At 34.2% G+C, this 19,358-nt stretch overlaps 1 protein-coding gene across 2 annotated transcripts in view; it reads left to right on the top strand.

Annotated features, from left to right (window-relative positions):
- The first annotated feature begins 1,592 nt into the window (after positions 1 to 1,592).
- plxna4 (plexin A4) overlaps positions 1,593 to 19,358 on the top strand; it is a 236,655-nt gene continuing 218,889 nt past the window's right edge. Inside the window, exons 1-3 of one of the 2 annotated variants that reach the window (XM_073945613.1) lie at positions 1,593 to 1,781; positions 2,183 to 2,253; positions 4,789 to 4,861. The gene's annotated coding sequence lies outside the window, so the exon portion shown is untranslated. Of the gene's footprint in view, positions 1,782 to 2,182; positions 2,254 to 4,788; positions 4,862 to 14,512; positions 14,972 to 19,358 lie in introns of those variants that run through there. The other variant, XM_005164690.6, reaches the window with a different exon arrangement.

Below are 19,358 nucleotides of genomic sequence, written 5' to 3'. Positions count from 1 at the left end.
GTTCGCGTGGGTTTCCTCCGGGTGCTCCGGTTTTCCCCACAGTCCAAAGACATGCGGTACAGGTGAATTGGGTAGGCTAAATTGTCCGTTCTGTATAAGTGTGTGTGTATGTGTGGATGTTTCCCAGAGATGGGTTGTGGCTGGAAGGGCATCCGCTGCGTAAAAACTTGCTAAATAAGTTGGCGGTTCATTCCGCTGTGGCGACCCCAGATTAATAAAGGGACTAAGCCGACAAGAAAATGAATGAATAATGTGCAATACTAATTTAAAATACGTATCACTAACCTTATATGTGAAATAGCAGGGCCCGCTGTAGCACTTTCTCAAGAAGAGCAAATGTCAAATTATTAGCGCAATGCACATGTAGCGAGCTCATCTGTTTGTCGGAACTACTAGACACAATTTTTTTTTATCAACTATAATGTGTTTAATTAGTTAATTTGAAATTTATTTCATTATTCCAGCAATAATTGTTGAGTGAAAGAATGCGCTAGAAATATGCATTGCGGCTCCCTTTATTGTACAGGCTTACTGCACTTAAACTTTTTTAGGTTCGGCTCTCGAATTAGTAAGGTTATGAGTAAATGTTATTTAAAATATTTAAAGCCTGCCATCTAGCCTACAATAACAGCAAATTTAATAATAAAAAAATAATAAGACAGGCCTACTTTGGCGTTGCAATAAAATAGTATTAATTATCAAATAAATAATTACAATATATAATTAAAATAGGAAGAAATAAATTAAAACAAATGGTACCCTTTGTTTTTATAGCAGGGCCCAAAGTGTTCTTATTCTGGTTCTGCTAACAACTATTAAAAAGAAAAAAAAACACACCAAACAATAAAAACACTAGTAACTGATAATAATAATAATAATAATAATAATAATAATAATAATAAATTATTATTTTATACAGAGTAGGCTATTATTTAGGCCTACAATAGCTCTGAAACAATCAAGTAAACCAGGTGCTGCTCGGAAATGGCTTTCTTTGCTCAGCATCAGGTGCACAGCAGCAAGAAGCTTGGCAGTGAACTATGACCTTATTTTAATGACAAATGTCTAAGAATACTGCTGATTTACGTTTTTATTTAATTTATACATACGCAATGAATGTAAGCCTGCTAACTGTGTGTGGTTCAAATGATAGAATATGTAAACTTTGTTTATATATATAATTAAATAATAATAATTAAAAGCCTGCGTGTAAGGCTTTTATTTTGAGGGTGACGTCACGAGCGCAGATTTGGTTAACCAGTTAGAGGAAAGTGGGCGTTTCAGCACCGCCTACATGTGTAAAATGAATTTTAAAGTCGTTTATCCGTTTTCCTACTCTAAACCAAAGAACGAAAATCCAGCCAAAATCTCGTTTTTTCGTTTTCTCGTGAGCAAAAGGAAAAACGGAAAAACGGCCGTTTTCTCCATTTCCTTTATTCCGTTTGAAAATGGAAAACAAATGAACAAAACGTACACGGACCCCTAATATATGCTTTTGCTTCATTGGGCTTTTCTTTGAAAACACGTTCATTTTTTGATTTCTGCACGTGTTTAACAAACTGATCAAATCTCGCGGAGTTACACCTGCTCGTAAATCAAATCACTGTAAACGCCAGGTGTCGCGCTGAAGCGTCGAACCGCGCCGTTGGATTTTTGTTTTTGTCATGAATTTATTGTTCATCTATAAGTTTGTCTAACTTTTACAAACAAACTATCAAACACGAGTGTAAGTGCAGCAGACAACAAACGACAACATGTTTCATTTTGAGAGAAGAATAACGGTAGGTGATTTTCACTGACAGCATTACATTTGTTTGTCGTTTATGCATAACAATGTCTAATTCAACATTTTAATGCACATTTTAATTTTAAATATTAATGCCGGTCTGTTTATCTATCTACTTTTTATTTCATTATGCTGTTCGTTCATTCATTCCGTCGTTTTTTCCGTCGTTTGGCCATTAATGGTTATGATCACTTATTTAGGCTAATTGTTTGCTTGTCAGTCTATTCATTCATCCCTTGTGTCCTGTCTATCTATTCATTTGATCTATAATTTGCTTTAAATTAATAATATATCTCGCTGTTTATTCTGTCTTTATATTGTTTTTTCCCCTCTAACATTGGTCATTGTATTGTGCTGTAAATTCATGTTTCATTGTGCGTTCAATTTGTCATTCAGGCCATCAATCCCCACGTCCTTCAATTTACTTGATGCTAAATGAACATCGTTGAGTACAGTTACTTTTAAAGGTAATGTATTACTGTGAATTACGTTTTTAAAGTGTGAAAGTCTATTTATTTCTTTGGCAGAAGAGTGTACATTAATTAGCATTGCTGCAAATGCAACAGGCTATGTCCCTAATCAGATGCTAAAATTGTCACTCTAAAAACCATAAAAAATTATACAAGAGCAATTCAAGCTATATGCATGTGACATTTGCAGTGAATACTCAAAACATAAATTTGCATAGAAATTATATGTTAACATTATATTGAAATATCTCTTTATATTTTCCAGAACAACTGACCACAGAGTTAAGTGATCAGAAAAATATCAAACTGCAAATATGTTTTGTACTTTAAATGAGGAAAATAAACATGCATTATAGATGTGACAGAAAAAAAATCTGAAGGTTTACTGTATACAGCATACTTTGTAAAAATTCTGTGAATTAAACTGCACAACCCAAAGAAGCAATGATAATCAAAAGGTTTTCTAGTTGGCTCTCTAAAACAAAAATGATTGGGTTTATTTTATTTAATATTTTCACATTTATGCGGAAAAAGTGTCGTTATGGGTGTGACATCTCTGCATTATGGATGTGACAGATGTGAAATTGCCACTTGTGTGACTTTGGTAAATCGTTTGAAAACATTGACAGATGCAATTTTGAGTATATTTGAAGTACTGTAACATACTTTCTCATACTTAAAACCCAGAAATTGTTTCCGTACTTTGGTGAAAACTTTTTTTCAGGGCAAGGTTGACATTTGCACGAAATTGCTCTCAAGTAATCAGGCGTAACTAAGGAGCACTAAACTAGACATAGTTAAATAAATCTTAATAAGTGAAATGTATATGAACAAAATAAACTAAAAACACTAGCAATATGTGAAGGAGATGAGATTATTTAAAACATACTTAAACAAATCATTAGTATGGCAGGCACTAGTGGTAACACGATAGGTAGGTACATGCTTATACGAGTGATGACACGTCTGATGTTCTATAAACCAGATTTTTAGATATTGTAAGTGGTCATTTCTATGATGCCCTCAAGAAAGAGTTCCACCCCTTTGCAGTGTTATGATTTTTTTTTTTCTGCATTTTATTTTTAAGATTAAGCTTAAACTTTTTTACGCAACACTTTAAATAAGATCAAGTCTAATATAAAGTACACATCCCAACAATTCCATTCTGTTCCCATACAGTGGACAGGACAGGAAGCACCTCCGCCTATGACCCTAATGGGTCAGGGGGCAGTTTACAATCAAACTATTAGTGGTGAAAAATTATCCTCGCCTGCATCCCTGGGCAACACACTGACCTATTAATGCCAATCAAGTCCCACGCAGACCAGAGAGAGATTATGATCTAAGCAGGCCAGAGATGGAGCGATGCTATCAGCTCTCTGCTTTCAATCAATACAGGCTGATTCTAATAGGCATTGATTGCATCAAAACCTTGATCCCAAATCGCAGATGTGATTATGTAATGGGGCGCCGTGACACTTTATTGAAAACAATGAGTCTGACTGTACGGACTGGAGGAAATATTAATCTTACTGTGTCATGTTACTGAACCCTGTCACTCCTTTGTGGTCATTTTTTGATTTATGTTTGTGTGTGTGTGTTTGAGCGATTAGTTGTGACGGCTGAGGGGCTGTCTAACAGTAATCGGCTACAGTAGACACTTATAGAAATGTGCTTTGCGGCTGAATTGCTTTTGTTATTCATGAATAATGTCATGTCATTGAATTTAATTAAACTGTTGGGTTCTGGACATAAAAACTTTTTATTACCCTAAGGGAAAGCAATTTCTTTCAGTAACTAATAGAAGTTTTTTGTACTTTAAAATGTTGTTTTTATTATTATTATTTTGTTTTGAGGGCATTGGTTGCATCTGTTTGCATTATATTTAACTAATTTTTAATACAAATGTGTGTAATAGTATGGGTTTTTCAGGCAGAAAAACTAAATTGTTACATGTTTCGCCGTGATAGCACAGTGTAATAAATCTTTAGTTTTGACATTTCAAATGAATCTCTCTCTGATTAAGTTAAAACGGTCTCACTGTGATTTTGAATATTTGTATAAATGATTGTATTCCAGTTATTTCTCCCATTAAAGCTAATGATTTATTTTGTTATATACATGTTGAGATTCTCCTAGTTAATCAGTTTGGTTCATACCTTAAAGCATAGGTCTCAAACCCAATTCCTGGGTGGCTGCAGCTTTGCACAGTTTTGCTCCAACTTTAATCAAACACAGCTGATGCAACTAATCAAGCTGTTCAGACTCTTTTGAACAACTTGATTATTTGTATCAGCTGTTTGATTAGGGTTGGAGCAAAACTGTGCAGGGCTGTGGCCATCCAGGAATTGAGTTTAAAATCCATGCCTTATAGGGATGTAAACAAAAAAAAAAAACATACTTTTCCAATGGCCTTTTTTTATGTTATGGCAATTAACATAACATGAACATAACTATTTTTCTCTTGAGAGACTACAAATGACCCAGAATACTTAGTTGATGAGTTTTTTTTCTTCTTCTTTTTTTTTTTAGGTTAGACTGGGGTTAGTTGGTCATGTGGAATTTGGTTACACAAGAAGGTTGATCACAGCAGGACTGTATCTTGGTAAGTAGAAATTAGTTTTTATGTCACTTTCTAGGTAAGCTTTTACATGAGTTCAGTTACTCGTAAAATATTTTTTAAAAAGTATATATATATATATATATATATATATATATATATGTGATATATATTATATGTGATATATATATATATATATGTGTGTGTGTGTGTGTGTGTGTGTGTGTGTGTGTGTGTGTGTGTGTGTGTGTGTGTGTGTGTGTGTGTGTGTGTGTGTTAAATATATATATATGTTAAAGTCAGAATTATTAGCCCCCACCCCCCCCCCCACCCTCCCTGAATTATTAGACCCCCTGTTTATTTTTGCCTCATTTTCTGTTTAATGAAGAGGATTTTTTTCAACACAGTTTTAAACACAATTATTTTTTAAAAGTACAAAGGGGGGCTAATAATTCTGAATTCAACTGTATGTATAGGATAAATAAATTAGCAATTGTCTTTTCCTTTAAAAGTTTAGCTTAGTCAGCTGCATTTATTTGTATACTGTGTAAATTTGAGGATTTGAAGAAATTTAATATGAGTCTATGCAGAACTTCAAAAGTGAACCTTCCTAAAAATCATTCAGCAGACTGAAATCCAAGTCCATCACAATATAATTTTATATGAATATTTAGCTATACTGGTATTTGTTAATACTTTGGATGAACATTTATGTTTTAAGCCTTTAAGTTTATGTATGCACAACAACAATGTATATAATACAAAAAAAAAAAAAAAAAAACCTTATGTGTTTTGAAAGGTTCTGCATACAAATGACTGTGTTGTCAAAATCATTTTCACACTGTGAAACTGACTAAATATTTGGTATATATTTACTTTTTTTATATATTTGTATTTTGGAAAACGTTTTGGGAAGTTTGTGTTTTTAGGCCCCAAAAGGCCACTGTTTTGTTTGTTTGTTTGTTTGTTTGTTTGTTTGTTTGTAATTTCAGCACTTTCTCCTAATCTTATTTGGAATATATAGTTATTAATGTAATATTTTGTTATGGCTACAGAAAACTTTTAACAATAGTCTATGTCTAGTGTAATACCAGTCTATGACCACCTTATAAATAGATAAGAATATAGTAGAATAAAGAAAAATTTAGACAAGGCCATTTGACACTTTATAATTTCTCATTAACAGTGATGGATTGATCCATAAAGAAATACAGCAATTCCCCTTTTCTCTTTTCATATAATGAACAGGCATTTGTTTTTGTGAAATTTCTGTTCCAGTCTGAGAGAGTAAGAGATAGATGGAGAAAATAATAGTGTTCTGGCATAATGACAAAGTTTGAGTAAATGAAAACGGCCAAATATAAAATCTGAGATCTATATATCAGCTCAAGAAAGAGTGAGTGAGATTGATTTTTTTAATATATATATTTTGCAAAAACTTTCAGTCAGCATAACAAATTAAATCTACAATAAGATGCGCATTCAATCAGTCTCAACAGCATAGAATAGCACAAATGAATTCACACTCCAGCACTGAACAAAAGATATCATTACAGATGTACTATTGTTCATATGTTTCTCTATATCTCATTGCTTTGTGCTGCTGTATTTAAATTGAAAGATGATTGCAGACTTTCTCAAAAGCTTTAAACAAAACTGTAATGCCCTGACCATGTGATAAATGGCTTCTCCAACTCTGCAAAATACACATTTATCATGTGCAGTTTTATGTAATGTTCTAGAAGTAGCTGTTTTATACCTATGACAAAATAGTCATTGAAACTGGAGGAATATGCTCCTGCGTTGATATTAATGATTAAAATAATCAGGCAGCATATACTGTTGACTATAGCTAATGTTGTTGATGAATAAAAGCAATATAGAGACTTTTGACTGTTAAAGAAACATAAAGAGAATCGGGAGATGATTTATATTGCAGTTGAAGTCAGAATTTTTAGCCCCCATGTTTTTTTTCCCCCAATTTGTTTTAAGGAGAGAGAAAAATTCAACACATTTGTTAACATAATAGTTTTAATGACTTGTCTCTAATAACTGATTTCTTTTATCTTTGCCGATGACAATAAATAATATTTTACTAGATGTTTTTCAACATACTGTTCAGCCTAAAGTGCAATTTAAAGGCTTAACTAGGTTAATTACCAAAGTTGGAGTAATTAGGCAAGTCATTGTATATAAAAGACCCTAAGATTGTTTTGAAAAATGTAAAACTGCTTTTATTCTAGCAGAAATTACAACAAATAAGACTTTCTCCAGAAGAAAAAAATATTATCAGACATACTGTGAAAAATTCCTTGCTCTATTAAACATCCTTTGGGAAATATTTGAAAAGCAAACAAAATTGCAGGAGGGCTAATTATTGTGACTTCAACTGTATATGATTTACAGAACATGTTATTTTTCAAGTCACCTTCAGAGTTTTAAATAATTTAGTTATATTAAGGATTATGTATGTTTATAATAAAATGCTAATACACATTTTATCATTTTATAGAATGGTAAAATGCTTTTATCGTTGTATAGACTGCTATAAAACAATATTTCTGCTTCACTTTTCATATGAAGAATATAGAACTTGTGGGACACAAGTGGTAAATGTTTCAGAATATTTTATCATTTAATCATTTTGATCTAAATCTCAATTTATTTTAAAAACTATAGCCTATATCATACGCATTTATCATATAGTAAAATTATGGTGACAGTCAAAAGCTTGACTAATGCTGTATTTTGTAAAATATATATATAAAAAAAAACATTAAAATGTGTATATAGGTAAATAAATATATAGTTTTTCTCAATAATTTTCACATGTTAATTTGTTGACATGTTCCCCTTTTTTATTTGTAATTCTTCCTTTCTTAAGCAGTGGTATCATTCGCTGGGGAAAAAAGGAAAAAATACTGATTTAAAATCATTTGAAAATGATTAAAATAATTCATGTTTATTGATTTATTTTTTTAATTTCTAAAGATTTTGTAATACTCTTGTTGATTGTGAAATCATTTGCACATTTTTTTTTCACAATTTGAGCTATTTACAGGTGTAGGCCTATTTTGAATAAATAAAACTAAATAAAATGTGAATAAAATTTATTTAATAGCTAATTGTAGTTATAATTTTGCAATTATCTATTTATTAAAAACTGAATTCCATTTATTTGTATTAATTTTAATTTGCAGTGTAACTAAAATAACAACTTCTAACTTAAATAAAAACAAAGTTCATGAAAAATATTTGAATTAAAAACCAGGGTGTTTAACATGAAAACCTGTAGCACTTTGCAACATTTAACAACACAGACTTGTTTGCCAAAACTAAAATAATTGGATGGCAGTAACAACAGAAGCATGTTAATATTTAAAAAATTAATGACCACAGCCATTTGCCTAAAAAATCCAGTGAATATATGGATGAAACGTCATGCAGAAGAGCCATACCCCAAAACATGAGCCATTGAAGCTACCATTACTTGGTGATTGCACACATTGCTGCCAGTGACCAGACCGTGTACACAGATAACCTGGCCTTCAGCGTGATTGGATAGCCTGAGGGGGAAGAACAATCTGGAGATTCTCCTGTGGAAGTTTCAGTCAAAACTGTGTTTGTAACTCAAGCTTATCACCTCAGCCTTGGGATACAGACACTTACTGCGTCATCTCAGCCATGCAAATGATAGCAAGGACTGTGACGATGGTGGAAATCTGAAGGCCCTGGAGAACCTTTCCTTGAGGATGTTTCCCTCTGTAATAAAGCAGTTCATCCAAATGAGACTGACTGACTGGGCCTGGAAGACACAAACCATGCACACAATGATTGCCATTGACCGAGAGGATGGAGTGAGCAGCTGTGTGCGAGGAACAGTGACAACAGTCATGAATACACTGGATCTCAAATAAGCGTCCAAATTTCAGCAGACTGGTGAGATCATTGCTGCAAGGCAACTTTGAGACATCAAGACGTGCTGGGGAAATGAAACCACACATGTCAAAGTTTGTTGTTTGTGGTCTTGCATACTGTACAGGGAAAGTTTTTTGGCTAAAATGCTAAATTTGGTCCACAGTTTCGCTAATTTTGTGCAAGAATCAACTTGTACATGATTTTATTTTATTTTATTGCACACTTTAGTATTTTTGTTTTATTTTATCATAATGTTTTGTTGCATAAATTATTAATATTGTAATTATTTTTATTATTTTGTTTGCTTTTTAAAATTATATTATATATTATATTTTTAAGTTAATATTTTTGTATCAAGTACTTTTGTTAATTTATGTAATTTATATTAAAACACGTTTTAAAATAATTAATATATCTTTGATATGCAATAATAATAATAATAATAATAATAATTATTATTATTATTATTTATTATATATTATAAATAAATAAATAAATAAATATATATATATATATATATATATATATATATATATATATATATATATATATATATATATGTATATATATATGTTAATTGTATAATTATTATTGTTGTTTTATTATTATTATTATTGTTATTAATAATAATATTGTTTTTATTATACAGTAATAGTAATAGGAGCAGTAGTAGTAAGTACAAAATACAATATTAATAATATATTAAGCCGAAGTACAATTTTCTTTCTCAAGAATGGACAGTTATAGTACATGAAACTAAACTAAATGTCTGTTAAAAAACATAGACAGCACTATCATGTAAAACATTGATGAATTGAGTGAATAGTCCTTCCACAGAAGCACCCAAAATATCAAGCTGGTGTTTTGTAAGAAAGAAGTTTATGTGGCCTGGTGTTTGACAGATGGAGGGTGACAACAGATGAGGTTTTGTACACAGCATTGATAGAGACACTGTTTCCAGAGGGAGGTTCATCAGACAGAAATCAGTCTTGAAACACACACAGAAAGCAGCCAGTCGGAGGGTGGACACATTTATGAAGGCAGACACTATAAATCCTGTCCTTTCATTGGCAGCCCATAAATATTATTACCCATGGTGTAAAATGGCTTTGAAATTGGCCATAGTCTGTGTGTACACACTTTGTATGCATGATTTGATGGCATAAATCTAGCACGGTGCCTCATAATGCTTGAAGGATGACCGAGGAATGGATATTATGAGGTTGGTACGTGCAGCCACTCTGTCAATTGATTCGTTCAAAACCCTGATTCATTCAGGACCAAAACAAATTATTCTTTTTATGAAGGAATGACTGACTGTTTTGCGGAACCAAATCTTTAATAACACTGACTCTTTAGGAACAAAACAAATGGCTCCCTCTATTAGAATATTCCTACTTAAATACTATTTAGCAGGCAAGAAAAGAATTGAATGTATTATTTGAATTCTGCAGACATTTTGCAGGCAGAGATAGTTTGTATTGCACTATGATGATGTATATTTTTACATAGTTAAAATTAAAGCATTTTAATGAATTTTCATCATAGTTAAAATCTTTATAGTTTATTGGGTTAAACTGACTACATTTACCGAGAATCAAGCAGCAGTTCATTTAGCACGTTACAATCTGACCGTATAAAATCCGCAATTAGATTTTAGTTTGACAATAATACAGATTATTTAATATAACATGAAATCAAAATGTAATTATATATTTTTTTACTTTATGTATTTTTTATTTTTATTGTACTGTGAGATATTTTTTTAATACTATATTATTACTATTACTGATATTGTTTATTTATTTATTTATTTATTTATTTATTTATTTATTTATTTGTACATAATGGGTGAGCACTTAACCAAATGTTTATGTTCTATATATATATATATATATATATATATATATATATATATATATATATATATATATATATATATATATATTTGTTAAAACTTTATTTTGATGGTCCATTTGAGTAATAGTAGACTGTCTGCTTAATATCTGCTCCTTCAACAGACATTTAACTGATTATTAGAAACTTTGGATGTACATGTCTGTACAACTTACACTAACCCCAACCCTAACCCCGACCTAACACTATACTTATAATCTAATGAGAATTAGTTGGCATAGATGCAATGTAACTTCAATTCAACAAACGGACCATCAATATAAAGTGTGACCCTATTGTTTGTTATCATTACGATATTAATTGTTCATTAGTAGGAATAAAGTAGGATTTTATTCTGCATCCCTAATTCTACCCAAAGTATAAACCCAGCCTTCTTACCAACTATTAATAAACAGCTAATTGGTAGTTTAATAAGCTAGTAGTATTAGTTAATTGTTTGTCAATACCGTGAATTTTGATTTAAACTGAAGTGTTACCCTATTTTGGTACAATTCTTATCATTAGCAAACCATTAATTAGGAATTTTAACTTAATCTACTAAGAAGTTTTAACTCAAACCACTAATTTGCTGCGCATTAATAGTTAGTGTACCGTACAGTAGTGGGTAGGATTAGGAATGCATAATAAGTTCATACTTTATAAGCAGTAATTACTGTTATATCCAATATCATAATAATAGTCGAGTGATAAGCCCATAGTTAATAGGTGGAATTGATGTGACCCTTTTTTTTAACCTTAGCTGACCTTCATTTCTCTTGCATACACATTAACACAACCTTGAGGACCCGACATGACTCGCCCTCATGCTTCGCTTCCTTCATCCTGTTCTTTTTAGGCACCAAACACTCCAATCAATGGTATTGATCATCCCTCGGCAGACTCGACCTGTCTGAAGAATCTATCTTCAGGTGTCAGCGGAGAAAAATTTATGAACTTTAAATCTACTTCACTGCTCACACACTGATCATTCGAGCGCCGCTAGATTGTACCGCTCTGTCATAAACTGAAATAATATATCTTAACTAGATTCTTATCTGGAGTAACTGACACAAAATCACTGCAGACACTGAATTCACGACAGAGGACTGTATCATACTGATATGACATGTGAAAGGAATGTATGTTATTACAGAATGTGTACACGTAATGATGAATAATATAAGTAGTGAAATAGGAAGTGCATGAGATCCTTTCAGAAATTCACTTTTAGAAGTAAACTTTGCTGTCACTCTGTTTGCTTGTCTTTATGGCTTGACACCATTGTTGTCCTTATCAATGGCCTTTCCTCTGGTCTGCATGCTCTCTATTGATCAGACTGACAGAAAAATGGCCAGTATCGGGGACCAGATCTCTTTTAATTCCACTGCACCGCGGAGCATTTGTTTAAACTGACAAATTGTTTGTGTGTTTATTTTGTCTTTAAATTAATTTTATCTGACAGGTCGAAGCCACTGGGACAAGGGCTAGAAGTGTAACAGATTACAAAGTTGACCCTTCTGCAGTCTCAATCAATGGTGTCCGATCGTACAATGGAACTTTAGTGTTTTCACAGACATATTGGATGTTGATTCATAGTCTCTGCATTGATTTACAAAAAGGTCAGTGTTCTTCACAGATGACAATTCTTTCAATAGTATAATCCCTTGCTTTATAACAGATGACTTTGACTTTGCAATCGTCCTTTTCCCTAATCTCCTTCATTCACAGTCGGATATAAAATGTTCACGAACCAAACGTTGCTGGATACTGCAGTTCTAGGCTTTACTTATCCTTATTATAGTTATTTTATATTATTATTATTATTATTACATAGTAATTAAAATTTGGAAATGCTTGGTAATGCTTTATTTAATGGTGTCATTGTTTCCATGTTCACATGTATATATCAATTAATATTACTCTGTAGTTAATTGAATAGTTACATTTTAACAAGGACTTCTTAAAATAGTGTAACCTTTAAATAAATCAACTGTTACAATTAAAAATGTTGCTTAAAACATTGCTAAATATAGCATATAGCTAGTCTTTAAAATAATGTATAGACTATGAATGTTTTTCAAACTGTACTTTAAAATATTATGCTGACTTCTCTCACATTATTTGACAAATGAAAGGTGTATAATTGAAAAGTCTGTAAAATGTAATGTGTTAATATACATATATAGGAATTTATTTGTGGAATCTTGCATTGCATTGTTTTGTTTTAAAGGATTGCAATTTTTATGAAAAATGTGCTGGTATTTCAGCATATCATATTATTATTATCATATTTGTATTATTTTATTTATTTATTATTCTTTATCATTTAGTAAACATTCAACAATGCAACATGAAAGATGCTAAGAGTCATTGCATGCCAAGTTGCTGCATTCCTCAACATAATAGACACAGTATTTTATGTTTATAGAGACTAGAAGGGTGAGCACAGCTTGAACATTTATCATCATTATACCACAGACGTGTATATTGATTATTGCTTGTTTAAGATTGATCCCTCAGTTTACTTGAATTTAAATGTGCTTAAATCTATCCATTGTTTAGCCCATTGTATGCAAAACATGCACGAGGGCATGCGTACTTATTAAGATGTTGTCTACATACTTTCTACCTACTTAAACTATTCATTTGTTTAAATTGGATAATTGGGAAGAATCGACCCATTGGATGACCAGAGCATCTTTGCTATCCCTAAGTAATTATATGTTGAACACTGAATTCTTAACATTAAGCCGAAGCACCTTTTTAAAAAAAAGTTTATAAGGTTATCTTTCTCAAGTGTTTAATGCATGTTTAATGCAACAATCCAGCAAACCACTGAAATGAATGCATAAAATCAGATTAATCAAAGACCTGAGCTTATTTCTGAAACAACTGCAATATAAGAATAGGACTGAATAGTTAGCACTGTTATGCATTTCATATCAAATATATACTTGATTCAGTTTATAACCCATTATTGACTTTGTGAAAAGCTCAATTCCAACACACAGTTTGAGCAAACAATTTAAATGTTTACAATTCACTTTGGGGAAGCGTTCACTTGACTTTAGGTTCTAAAATAAGTGTTTAATTAGAGAGTCATGGGAAATGTGTAGCATTTGGAGTCTTTCAGGACCAGGATAGTGGTCCACTGCAGGATAGGTGGAATATACATGCAGTACTATATATTACTGCAGGTGGCGCTGTGGTGCAGTGTTTTGAGAGCTTTGCCTTGCGAAATTTTGCAGTGAATCAAGCATGCCATTATGATGCCAGCCAGCATTTTCCATATGCACCAAAAGTTTGTCAGATTGTTAGATATGAAAGTTGCCTAATGCATCCAGCCAAAACATATAACGCTGTATTAATCTATGTTTAAATCACCAGGACGATCTATAAACATTTATAATATGTTTTTGCAACTCCATGAGTTAATGTCATCCAATTGGTCTAAGTAAGAGTTTCCAGGCTCTTTTCAATTAATTATTTAATTAAATTGACGACTCACGTGAATTTTGTTATACTTATAATTTGGTTCATCTCTGATTAGCAAAATAATGAGCGTAAAATAATGAAAAGCTAATCTCCCGAATTAATGTTTGTTTTACACCCTAATCTCCAAATGATCTTGCAGATTATTCAAATCCGTAGGCTAGATGTTTTGTCCTGACTTTTTCAATTCGCCCGTGTTTCCCCCAAATCCGTTCCACGCTGTAATGCATGCATTATAGGCGCATTAAAAGGCATCGGGGTGCAGCATATGCCTCATTCATGCCAGCCGCGCGCGCTGATTGCAGCCAATGAGATTTTACAATTAGCCCAATCAGCGGCCAGATTCGGGATGTCACTGCGGGCGAGTCAGGAGGGTTTGTAAAACAAGACAGTCGCTGCGTCTCAGCAGAAAGCAACTGACTCACGCCTCTCTTCTGGTATACTTGGGAGTCAGCCGCGAACCAGTAAACTCCAAAACGCCCGCTCTGACTGCAGCGCACACGGCGCGCTCGTTCCCTGCGCGCGGAATTCCGGTTGGCGTTTTAACGCGCTTTAAATTCTGACAACCAGCGCGTCATGATGGAAACTATAGCGCGAGCGGCAGTTTTAACGGTCACCAGCGCATCAGTTTAGTCCGGAATGGGATTCTGCAGCTCGTCTGTCTTATTTTCCTGGGAAAATTAAACGCAGTGGATTTTTTCCCAGTGCCAAGACGCACAGAATCGAGTGTTTTAAAACGGCGTCTGGCTGTATTTGTGGAGTAAGAGAGTTGGGATTCCTGTAAAGGTGCCCATCATCCGCAGTGTGAGCGCGACTGCGGCGGTGAGGTGAAATCCGCAGCGAGAACAGGTAAGCGCTTGACACGGGACGACCGTTTAACGGGTTTGGTGTTTCACATCTTGAACTTGTTATTTAACGGAATAACAGCTGGGAAAGGGTTTTCGAGTAGGTAAGCGAGGCGTGTTACCTGCTGTAGTATAAGGGCGTGCTGTGAGGAGGGCAATGCACCATTCGCATCCGTGCGTTACAGGATTGTGTTCTTTTGCTCTCTGGAGCTTTTCAAAATCGGAAATAACATATCAAGATGCTTGTCTTTATATGTTTTATTAAAATGTGTAATGCTTAATGGAAAGCACACAAGCGCACAGACTGTCAACGACTCTTAAAGGGGTAGTTCATTGAAAATGATAATTCTGTCATCGCTTCCTCAACATCATGTTTATCCAGACATGTTTTACTTTCTGGTTAGCAGATGTTGAACATAATGGCATCCTTCGTCACCGTCCACTTTCATTTTATGGGGACTAATGCATTCTGTCCCGAATATTGTGTCCAGCATCAATTTCTTCCACGGAAGAAAGTCATATATGTTCGGAACAACACGATGGTTCAGTATCTTGACAGATTCTTAATTTTGGCTGAGATATACCTTTACGCACTTAAACCGTTGTTCAGTTTGTGTCATTGTGCAAGACTTGAGACGTAAATTATTACAGAAAGTGGAGCTGACGCAGTTAACACGATTTCATTATTTTTGCGCACGTTTCTGCGAGAGCGCTATTTTGTAAAGACTTGGCCAAAGATGAAATGTCACAAAGGGTGCGCTAGTCTGAAACTGCATTTAGCAAAGAATTAAAAAGTCCCGTTATTGGCACGCGGTGCGTTAACTGCGAGAGCGCAAACTTGTTCTGAGATCCGCGTGCGTGCGCGGTGCCACTCCGCGCGCGCTTTACCTGACGGCACTGGGTGGAGAGAGCAAAATCATTAAAGATTTTACAACTAGCATTTTCTGCCTTTTGCGCTGCTATTTCCAGAGACCTGGCCCTGGTGTGTCACATTGCTTCTCTTGCAGACTTTGGCTTCCCATTTATTCTTTTTATAATAGGGTCACCAATGCGCTGTATAGGGTCCGTAATGCGCTTTTATGTTGGTGCGTATAGGGCGTAATCAGATCTATCTATCTATCTATCTATCTATCTATCTATCTATCTATCTATCTATCTATCTATCTATCTATCTATCTATCTATCTATCTATCTATCTATCTATCTATCTATCTATCTATCTATCTATCTATCTATCTATCTATCTATCTAACATTGTTTTTACTTGTCATAAATGTGAACAATGTTTGTGATTATGAATAGATCAAGATTTTCCCCTAATTTCCATGTGAATTCAGAGGCAGCTGCAGTATGTCAACTTGTTCTTTAAGGGGTCCGCTGACCATTTGAGCCATTGTCTCAAAGTAGCACATCTGCAAACCCTTATGACCGCCTCAATGCAGCATAGATCAGCTGAGGACACATCTAATAACGCGTCTTTCTGATGCTCAGTTCGGACACGTCACCACTCCTCTGCCCTGACAGATTTGTAAATGAACATCGTCTCAGTTAATACATCATGCTGTTTGCAAACTCTCTAATTGCCAGATTCTCATTGACTTCAACTCATTTTGTTATGCCTCTCTTTTGTCGGCTGAGGGTGTGAGTCTGTGGGGTTTGTTCGGCAATCTAAAGTAATGAGAGGAGTTCACACGCTTGTGGTGAGTGGTTTTCAGTAAGGAATACATTCATAGTGGGACTTCACACTCTGTATTTGGTGGTTTACGTGTATGAATTATGAATTCATGAAGATTGTGTTAATGAAGTATTTTCGCTTTTGTGAGCAGAGTGAAGTTTGTTCCCTTTGGAGACTGATAAGACAGGGCTTTTGTGCTTTGAATGGAGGATTGTTTCTGCATGTGGCCAATTGTGATTTGCCTTTCAATAACATACAGTACAGCTGTAGGTGAATGACAGTGTTTGCATTTGCATGCAATGAAGAGGCTTCTCTGTTTTCTTTTTTCATCCGTTTATTAAAAGTGTAGGTGTAGATGAATGTGTTAACACTCAGTGCAGTCAGAGTGCCCCTGAGTTTCAAGGAGAAACAGCAAGTACCATCAGACTGTGATAAAACACAAAACTTAATCATTTCAGTCCGTTCCAGCCTTGAATGCGTGACAGTCTGCTTGTCTCTCTGCCTCCTGAGAGCTTTTAGAGACCTTAAACACAGTGCTATCAGCAAGGATGAATATAATGTTGACATTTTTCAAAGTCTTTAAGTTTTTCAGAGAGAGACTTAAAGAATGACTGGAATGCACAGAATGAAAACATTATTAATACATGCAAGAGCAAGATACCTGATTAAAATATTAGAAATGCCATTGCTATTAGAATGGGCCATTTGGATTGAGCTGATATGTAGTGTGGAGGAGTGTGTGTGTTTGTGTTCACATACACTACACAGAGCAGCTGACTTGAGGCTGAATGACTGGTTTGGGAACTGCTGAATGACTCGGGAAGACACTCCCCCACATTTTTCTTATAGGTTGCTTGGTTTCTGTACCAGCCAATCCAATTTCAGTTTTGTTGTTCAATCAGATTTAGCCTTTGTATCCTCCATTAAAGTAGAATTTGAACTTGAGTTTTGCAATTGCTCCTTTTTGGGTTGATAACTGATACAGACAGTATTTACTTAATAATCTGGTTTATATGTGTTTTTAAAGAATCATTTTCACATAGAAAATTTACATGACATTATTTTTCAAACTGGTTGAGAGGCTTTCAATGTCTTACCTTTTGTTTTGCCTTTGGCAGTCTCATTTTGCAACTGTTTGTAATTTGCAGTGGCTGCATGGAAGTCCTGTTAAAGGGCTCCTATGATGAAAATCATCTTTTGTAAGATGTTTAGACCAAACTATGTGTAGCTATAGTGTGTCCACAGTCATATCAGGGTGATATAAACACAATAAGTATTTTTACAGATTTCCTGTCCTTAAAATAGGATCCAAATCCCTCCCATTTTGAGGCCCACCACAACTTGAGTGAGGTTTCCACACCCGCTGATTTGATTGACAGCCACGTTTTAACATCTCTACGCAGTAACGCAAATAATATCCACAAGACAGGACATGCACAAAGCAACTGAGATTGCGAAGATCTGTTCAGCTGGCTGTGGTTATCACCACAGCCGCATGTCAGTACATTTATAAAAGAAGATGCTTCAATCCAGGTTTGTAGACATTAAATTAGGTTTGTTTTGTACATAAAGATAACGGATGTCCATACAGCAATGGATATTAACGTGTATCCTGTCACATTTGCTGTGCAAAAACAGTGCAAAGTAAACTTTGTAATTACATCCTTGTGACTCATCATTGCAGAAAGGCTTGAATTAACTCCACAACAAATACATCAAATAATCATTGGGAAAGTTCTTACTGTAGTATTTCTCCCAAATGTTATGTGAGATCTGCTTCCTTCATGTCTGTCGCTGTGCTGCTTATCTGATGCAGCCGAGGTGGAGATAGAGGCTCAGTCTGACAGGCACGTGGGAACGGTGGGCGGGGAGAACTAGCATTATAGGCGCAGGCAACAAAAACAGCTATATTGTGTTTAGAGTAGAAAATCTCAATAATCCTAAAGGTGTAATAAATAATCTGATGGGTCTTTTGAGATGAAACTTTACAGACACAGTCTGGGGACACATCAGATTTATCTTAAATCTTGAAAAAGGGGTAAAATATTTGCCCTTTAATTCACAAGAGGACAAACCATCAGGACATCATGCAATCCTCTTGATGGCATATAAACTAAATAAAAAGTGGAATCAAACGTCACAATTTTTAATGAGTTTTATACATTTGCTATTATGTAAAATGTGTAACAGAACATGCATATATTTACCTATAACCCAACTAAGAAGTTACTTTATGAGCTAACTGTATGAAACTGGTCTTGGGTTTTGACTAAAGAACAGCTTGGTAAAACACAACAGCCAACAGAATCTAAGAGGAAGAAAAATCAATTTTTGTAATCTTGTTGTGCTTAATGAGACTCTGCTTGACTTTGCCTCTACTGGCATGTTAAAAGTGTGTGTGCGTGTGTGTGTGTGCGTGCGTGCGTGTGTGCGTGTGTGTGTTTGTTAGGATAAACGAACCATTTACCTAAACCTTTTGTTATGATAGGGTTACTACAACAGATTTTACAACTTGCCCTTGTACTGTTTTTGTTACCTTATCAACAAACACATGTTTTACGCGTTTAGCATGCAGTTTCTTTGGAAATGTGTACCTGGAAAGTATCTTTGTGCATTGGAAAAACCAGGTTTATTTGTGTAGTAAATATTTGTGTTAGGAATGTGGAAAGATTTACTGCATATGCACATCTGCTCTTGTCATGTGCAGTTCTGTGTG

The sequence above is a fragment of the Danio rerio genome, chromosome 4 (genome assembly GCF_049306965.1).
Source record: "Danio rerio strain Tuebingen ecotype United States chromosome 4, GRCz12tu, whole genome shotgun sequence".
In the NCBI taxonomy this organism is placed as follows: Eukaryota; Metazoa; Chordata; class Actinopteri; order Cypriniformes; family Danionidae; genus Danio; species Danio rerio.
This window is presented reverse-complemented; position numbering and strand designations above follow the sequence as displayed.